Genomic DNA, 8,462 nt, shown 5'->3' with positions numbered 1-8,462 from the left:
TTAATATTAGGAGAGTTCAGTCAGTGGTCTAGTACAGTTCCCTAGTGCCAGATAATGAATGGGCCTTGGCCTCGCTGGATGCGGCTAAGGCCTTCGATTCTTTTGAGTGGTCATTTTTATCTGCATGTTTACAAAAATATAAATTCGGTTCCAAATTTAGGAAGTGGATCAGCGCGATGTACATGAAACCAAAAGCCAGAATAATAATAAATAACTCTGTATCCGAATCGTTCTCTTTGGCAAAAGGAACATGCCAAGGGAGCCCTCTTTCCTTGGCCCTTTTTGCACTTGCAATCGAAGCGTTGGCGATCCGTATAAGATCCACTCCAGTCATTAAAGGTATAGAAATAGCGGGCCGTTTAGATACCATTGGCCTATATGCTGATGATCTGGTGATATTTATGGATAAAGCATAATAAACACTACCCCATGCGATTGCTACTATAGACAAATTTAGTAGCTACTTGGGATTATACATAAATTGGGATAAATCCGCCTTGATGCCGCTCTCCCTTGGTCCAATGGATCCCTTTGAAACGTTATCCCCATTGCCTGTTGTAACTAACTAAGTACCTGGGAATAAATATTTCAAAATATAGTAGACTCGACTTAAAAATGAATATTCTCCCGTTGTTAGATCTTGCTAAACTTAAATTTGCTATCTGGAGTAAATTGACATTATCTGTCTCCGGACGTATTAACCTGATTAAAATGATCCTACTCCCGAAACTCAGTTACTCCCTCCAACATAGTGAAGTACTGATCCCTAAATCTTTTTTCTCAGGCCTAAATTCATTAATCTCGTCCTTTATATGGGGAAAGATTAGACCTAAACTCAAATTGTCTACCTTACATAGATCTAAACAGTTAGGCGGGGTGGCATTGCCAGATTTCTTTTTATATTACTTGGCTGGGCAAGTCAGAGCCCTGAGTAGATGGATGCCCAAAAATTGCTTGCCTAACTCGGAGAGCCATCTCGCTCGTGTTGCAGGGACTGATTGCTTATTGGGGTTTCTAGAAGTAAACAAACCTAACGTCTCTGGATTATTACCCTAAAGGCCCCTTTACATTTAGCGATGCACCAGCGATCCGACCAGCGACCGACCCGGTCAGGATCGCTGGTGCATCGCTAAATGATCGCTAGTGAGCTGCTACACAGGCAGACCTCACAGCGATGCAGCAGCGACGCAGTGCACGATACTTACCTTTCACACACAGCGATCCTGACGTCCTCCCGCCTGCCTCCACGCGTCGCTCGTCGGCGCCAGCAGGAAGCCCAGCAGGAGGCGCCCGACGAGAAATGGAGCCGGACATTCTCGCGTGATCAGCGATGGCCAGCGGGGGAGCCGGTCGGAGGTAAGTATCACACATAGCGATCGGTGACGTTATAGCGATATCGCTAGCGATGTCGCTATGTGTAAAACCCCCTTTACTCCGGTTGGCAAGGTCGGTCTGGAGATAACTTAAATGAGTGGTTCGCTTTGTCGACGTTATAGCTGAAATGCCATTATAGAATAATTCCTGCTTCCTGATGCTATTAAACCGCCCGTCCACTCAATTCTGGATCTCATATAATGTTTCCTCGATTAATGATTTATATGATCACAATGTCCTAATGTCCTTTGAGCAAATACAAATTAAACACGGTGTCCCGAGGTCACAATTTTTTCGATACCTACAGCTTAGATCAGCAATTCAATCATACCTACGTAACAGAAACACGACCCAAGCAATATTGTCCTTTCTTTTGATAGGGATTCTCAAATCACAAGGCCCCAAGGGTCTTATTTCTACCTTATATACTTATATGTTGTCCGCGGGCTCTGACTCTGCTTTATCATCAGTAAGGGAGAGGTGGAGGTCTCTAGTTCCAGATATCCAAAAAGAAGATTGGGAGGAGATCCTTGCTTCTCCAACTGGAGTGTCTCCATCAGCCAATAATAAAATCACTCAAATGTATAATATAGTGCACCAGTCATATCTGACTCCACTACAGCTATTTAGGATGGAGTGGCCCCAATCCTCAGAATGTTTAAGATGTCATACAATGGATGCGGATTTTATACATATGGTGTGGGGATGCCCAATTATTCTATCTTTTTGGGGCGAGGTGACCTCATTGTTAACCTCCCTCATAGGTACTCCTGTTCCTCTCACTCCATTGGTATGTCTGTTTGGTGTGCTAGAGGAAGAGATATGGGGACACCACATTAGAATTTTCCTGCGGGAGACTCTTTTTTTAGCCAGAAAGATATTGCCTTTACGTTGGATGGGTAATCAATATCCTTATCTGAGAGCTTGGAATGAACTAGTAAATTCAATTATACCTTACGAGCGGACGCTGTACAAGAATAGGGGTTGCTTGGGGAAGTTTAATAAAATTTGGGATATATAGAATACATCTCACCTTACTATAACAACGCGTAGATAGTGGTCTGTTATTAGCATAATAGCTGTAGTGAAGAATATATTGACTAAGGCCTCTTTCACACTTCCGTTTTTGACAATCAGTCAAGATCCGCCAATTTTGAAAAAAAACGGATCCGCAATTTTTCTTTGCGGATCCGTTTTTTTTCCCATTGACTTTCATTATTGGCGGATCTTGACTGATTGCCGTCCGTTGCATCCGTTTTTTTGAGGATCCGCCAGAATGTTAGTGTCCGTCAACATCCTCAAAGATTTAAAAACGGAGCTTGCAACGTTTTTTTGGCCGGCGGATCCTCCAGACACTGAATTAACCCCAAAATTTGTCTGGGTGCCGGACAAAAAAATTCTCTCTCTCTCTCTCTCTCATAACTCAATATGCAAACTTCTTTGTTTTCTTCTTTTACAGATACTATGATGATCATGTATACATTGCATTGGTTATTTACAAAATGTGTACATCTATTTGCTGTTGTTGTTTAATAAACAAATTAAAAAAAAAAGAGATGATACAACAAGCCATCTGGCATGGCACAAGAGATGAAAAAGCCATAGAGCGCACAAGGAAAAAATTCAACGCACGTGAGGGGAAAATGCGGTATTGTGGTTCGTCACCACCAGCTGGAAGGAACACAGCATTATTAAGACCGGATGGAGTTCACCTTACGGACATCGGCATCGATATTTTTTGTCCGGCTTGCAGGATGGAGTCGAACAGGCCCTAACGTTGATGGGTGGGGTTCGGAGACCCATGTTGGTCATACACAGGATCCTCCGTGGCGGAAGAAGTGGAGTAGGGCAAAGGTTCGTAACTGCTCGTTGGCCAACTTGCCTGTCGATCGCGGACAGGATCTCGGCTATGAACCGCCCGTTACGAAATGTAATTGCCTTTCTCTGCTTATGTAATTAATAAACATTGACCAACCTGATTCAACCCATTTAGGCCTGGCTATGTTTTCACTACAGGATTGGTGGGAGGGAGGAAGGCACTGTTTAAGACACACTTGTCTCCACAGTCTGGCAGGCACAGTACTGCATAAGAAACATGCTTCTGACTTTGGAGGCCATATGACTAAAGCCAATAAAATACTGTCAGTGCCCAATTCTCCCCCCTCACATCACTCCCCTTGGTGATGCACTAATTGGGATGCCCAACCATCCAATGGTTCTTAAAAGGGAAGGTTTCTACGGTCACACCTACAGGGGATAAATTCAGGTGTCCAGGATAGTAACTTCCTTTTTCCTCCGGTGGACACCTGGAAGCTTATGTCCCACCCTCCCTCTCTTATAGATGTCAATGGGGTGTAAATTGCCATACTAACTGGCGGATAAATGTATATGTGTATATAAAAAAATATATACACTATATATATATATATAGATATATATATAACTTACCCTTGTTAATGATACTAAAGGCCCCGTCACACATAGCGATCTCGCTAGTGAGATTGCTGCTGAGTCACAATTTTTTTGACACAACAGCGATCTCACCAGCGAGATCGCTGTGTGTGACAACGAACAGCGACCGGCCCCCCTGCCGGTATCGCTGATCGCTGCAGGAAAGGCCAGGACTTTGTTTTGGTCACCGGTCTCCCGCTGGCCACCACGCATCGCTGCGTGTGACAGGCGAGAGACCAGCGATCTACTGGTAACTAATGTACACATCGGGTATCCAAGGGACGTGCGTCCCTTAGATACCCGATGTGTACGTTAGTTACCAGCGCACTGATGCAGAGAGCTGGTAACTAACGTACACATCGGGTATCTAGGGACGCACGTCCCTTGTATACCCGATGTGTACGTTAGTTACCAGCTTCCTGCATCAGCGCGCTGGTTACTAACGTGCACAGCGACGCCAGGCGCTGGGCGTCGCTGTGCTGATCGCTGGTGAAGCTGTCTGTGTGACGGCTCACCAGTGATCACAAAGCGATTCACCAGCGATCCTGATCCTGACACATTGATGTCGTTGTCAGGATCGCTGGTGAGTCGCTATGCGTGACTCCAGCCTAAGTCACAGAGGAAGAAGTGGAGAAGGGCAAAGGTTCATAACCGCTTGTTGGCCAACTCGCCTGTCGATCGCGGACAGGATCTCGGCTATGAGCCACCTGTTACGAAATGTAATTGCCTTTCTCTGCTTATGTAATTAATAAACTGTGACCGACCTGATTCAACCCATTTAGACCTGGCTGTGTTTTCATTATGGGATTGGTGGGAGGGGGGAAGGCACTGTTTAAGACACACTTGTCTCCACAGTCTATAGTATATACAGTACCTGTCTGTCATCTTCTCCTGTATATAGTATATACCTGTATGTCATCTCCCCTGTATATAGTATATACCTGCATGTCATCTCCCCTGTATACAGTATATACCTGTATGTTATCTCCTCCTGTATATAGTATATACCTGTATGTCATCTCCTCCTGTATATACACTGCTCAAAAAAATAAAGGGAACACATAAACAACAGAATATAACTCCAAGTAAATCAAACTTCTGTGAAATCAAACTGTCCAGTTAGGAAGCAACACTGATTGACAATCAATTTCACATTCTGTTGTGCAAATGGAATAGACAACAGATGGAAATTATTGGCAATTGTCAAGACACCCTCAATAAAGGAGTGTTTCTGCAGGTTGGGACCACATGCCACATCTCAGTCAGTACCAATGCTTTCTGGCTGATGTTATGGTCACTTTTGAATGTTGGTTGTGCTTTCACACTCATGGTAGCATGAGACGGACTCTACAACCCACACAAGTGGCTCAGGTAGTGCAGCTCATCCAGGATGGCACAGCAATACGAGCTGTGGCAAGAAGGTTTGCTGTGTCTGTCAGCGCAGTGTCCAGAGGCTGGAGGCGCTACCAGGAGACAGGCCAGTACACCAGGAGACGTGGAGGGGGCCGTAGGAGGGCAACAACCCCGCAGAAGGACCGCTATCTCAGCCTTTGTGCAAGGAGCAACAGGAGGAGCACTGCCAGAGTGCTGCAAAACGACCTCCAGCAGGCCACAAATGTGCATGTATCTGCACAAATGGTTAGAAACCAACTCCATCAGGATGGTCTGAGTGCCCGACATCCACAGATGGGGTTGTGCACACAGCCCAACACCGTGCAGGATGCTTGGCATTTGTCACAGAATACCAGGATTGGCAAATTTGCCACTGGCGCCCTGTGCTCTTCACAGATGAAAGCAGGTTCACACTGAGCACATATGACAGACATGACAGAGTCTGGAGACGCCATGGAGAGCGATCTGCTGCCTGCAACATCATTCAGCATGACCAGTTTGGCAGTGGGTAAGTAATGATATGGGGTGGTATTTCTTTGGAGGGCCGCACGGTGTTGGGCTGTGAGCACAACCCCCATCTGTGGACTTTGCTCCCCCCACTTCTTCATTCCACAGTTGTTCTCGGCACTTCATTCATTTCTCACACCGAGTACTCTTTGCTCTTGTGGACCCGTATGTTCAGGAATTTACTCTTGGTATTGACAGTCAGGTATTTGACATTCTAGACATTTGTGTGGCTGATTTATCCATTTAGTCATTCAGTCACTTGTCTACCATTAGGCTTACCCTTTGCTTTCATATATATATATGTAAGATTGGCACACATGGTGCTGTGAATAGCCATCTATATGCTTCATATATAGGCCTCCTCATTTATTTATATGAATTCTAGCACATATTACATGTAATATAAAAAGTTTTTGGAGGTTTTTTGCCTGATACATCTCTCATATATTCTTTGCTGTGTGGGGTTTTTTGATGTGGGAGAGTCATTGCATCATTATTTCATGACTTAACTTGTCTGCATTTTGCACTTTTTAACTGTTTTTAAACAGATTTTGTGTTGTTTCATGTATGTGTTGGTATTGAGAAATAAAATTTGCCATTTTTTCTACATATTGTGGAGTTCCCATATTTAGATATGTTGCTTTCTCTCTCTCTCATCCATTGTTTTTGAGCATATCTTTCGTGAACCCCTTTATTTATCTCAAATAGTATAGTGGTGCCCTCTGTTCAATATTTCCTCAAAACATCAGCCAGAAAGCATTGGTACTGAGATGTGGTCTGTGGTCCCCACCTGCAGAAATACTCCTTTATTGAGGGTGTCTTGACAATTGCCAATAATTTCCATCTGTTGTCTACTCCATTTGCACAACAGCATGTGAAATTGATTGTCAATCTGTGTTGCTTTCTAAGTGGACAGTTTGATTTCACAGAAGTTTGATTCACTTGGAGTTATATTCTGTTGTTTAAGTGTTCCCTTTATTTTTTGAGCTGTGTAGTATATACCTGTATATCATCTCCCCTGTTTATAGGATTTACCAGTATGTCATATAATCTGTATATAGTATATACCTGTATGTCATATCCAGGCTCCCTCGGTACACGGTGGAGGCGCAGTGTCCCCACATCACAGAGCATTTCAGCTCAGCGGCTCTGCCCCCGATGCTCGGTTCTGCACATCTGAGGCCACGGTGTGAGGAGCAGACATCGGAGCTGCTGGGTGCAGTGACTTCTGGTAATGCTCAGGGAGCGGGGATCCAGCGATGTTCTCAAGGGGCACGGAGACCACGATGTACTCAGTGCTCAGGGGTGGGGAGCCCAGGATGTACTCGGTGCTCGGGGGTGTGGAACTCGGGACGTGCTCGGTTTTTGGGGGGCAGTGAGCCCGGGATGTGCTCGGGGGTGGGGAGTCCAGGATGTGCTCAGTATTCAGGGGTGGTGAGCCGGGATGTGCTAGGGGGGCGGGCAGCCCGGAATGTGCTCAGCGGGATGAGAGTCTGGGATGTGCACGGTGCTCGGAGGGCGATGAGCCCAGGATGTGCTCAGTGCTCAGGCGTGATAAGCCCAGGATGTGCTCAGTGCTCGGGAGGCGATAAGCCTGGGATGTGCTCAGTGCTCGGGGGAGGTGAGCCCGGGATATGCTCGGTGATCAAGGGGCGGTGAGCCTGAGATGTGCTCGGTGGTCGGGGCCGGTATTTCTCTGCTCTAATATTTGTCTGCTGAGGGAGAGACAGCAGTTGGGATACCAGTGGCTCTGACGGGATGGGATGATGTGGGATATTAGGGGTTCCATTTCTGCACTCATTTCTGTAAGTCTTGGCTCACTTTCTTCTTTCTGTAAGTCTTGCTCATTGAGGCGTAACACAGCTTTTCTCTTAGAGAAAGCAGATTTCAACCTTGTGGGAGTGTAATACCATTTAGTTGGAAATTTTAAGGAATGAGTCATTTGGAGTGGCATTAGTTGTAGCTATATAAATAAGTTTAAAGTGATCCAGGCATTGTCTGGATGGTGCTGTTTCACGGATTAAAATGATACCTGGGTTGAAGAAATCCATATTGTGTTTCTTTTATTAATCTGTGTTTGAATTTTTAAGTTATCCCTCAACTGGTGAGGTAGGGTTTTTGTCACGCAACTGGTGATGTGGGGTTTCCTATGCCCCAGTGTTTAGAAATCTCTTATTTTTACAGAAAATGCAAAGATTACGTTTGTTTTAATCGTTTTCTTATTGGCGATTGATTACACATGAGTATAACAAATTTTTGACACCCACAAGTATCGGAAAATGTAATACTTTGATGATTCAATTCGAGGGCATTATGAAGCATGACTTTTAGGATAATGTAAATAGTAGTGGTGATGTGGGGTTCAGTAAGACCAAGACAGCACTTAGCGACAGCTAGCTCTGTTATGCCTAGCTAGAAGAGAGAGGCCTTGATGACATCCTGTTGACAAGGAAATGGATGGAAGCTAGTGAGACACGTATCCTCATACCAGCATTTTTCAATGAATGGCAGCCGAATAAAAATTCCCTGGGGTGTGGCAAACTCCACCTCACCAGTTGAGGGTTAATGAGATGCTTGATGCCAGAGAAAGAGAAGTTCCTGATTCTGGGCTCCCCCTGAAGTCTGTGTCAGAGGGTGGTCTGTGTCGGCACAGCAATAAATTATGTTATTTCCAGCTTTACAGAAGGACGATAACACAATAGAAATGATAAGAATAATAAGCCTCAGTTTCCACAACT

Source organism: Dendrobates tinctorius, unplaced genomic scaffold, assembly GCF_039654945.1.
Source record: "Dendrobates tinctorius isolate UK_male_01 unplaced genomic scaffold, ASM3965494v1 ptg000254l, whole genome shotgun sequence".
NCBI lineage: Eukaryota > Metazoa > Chordata > Amphibia > Anura > Dendrobatidae > Dendrobates > Dendrobates tinctorius.
The sequence above is the reverse complement of the archived record's forward strand: the minus strand, read 5'-3'. Positions refer to the sequence as shown.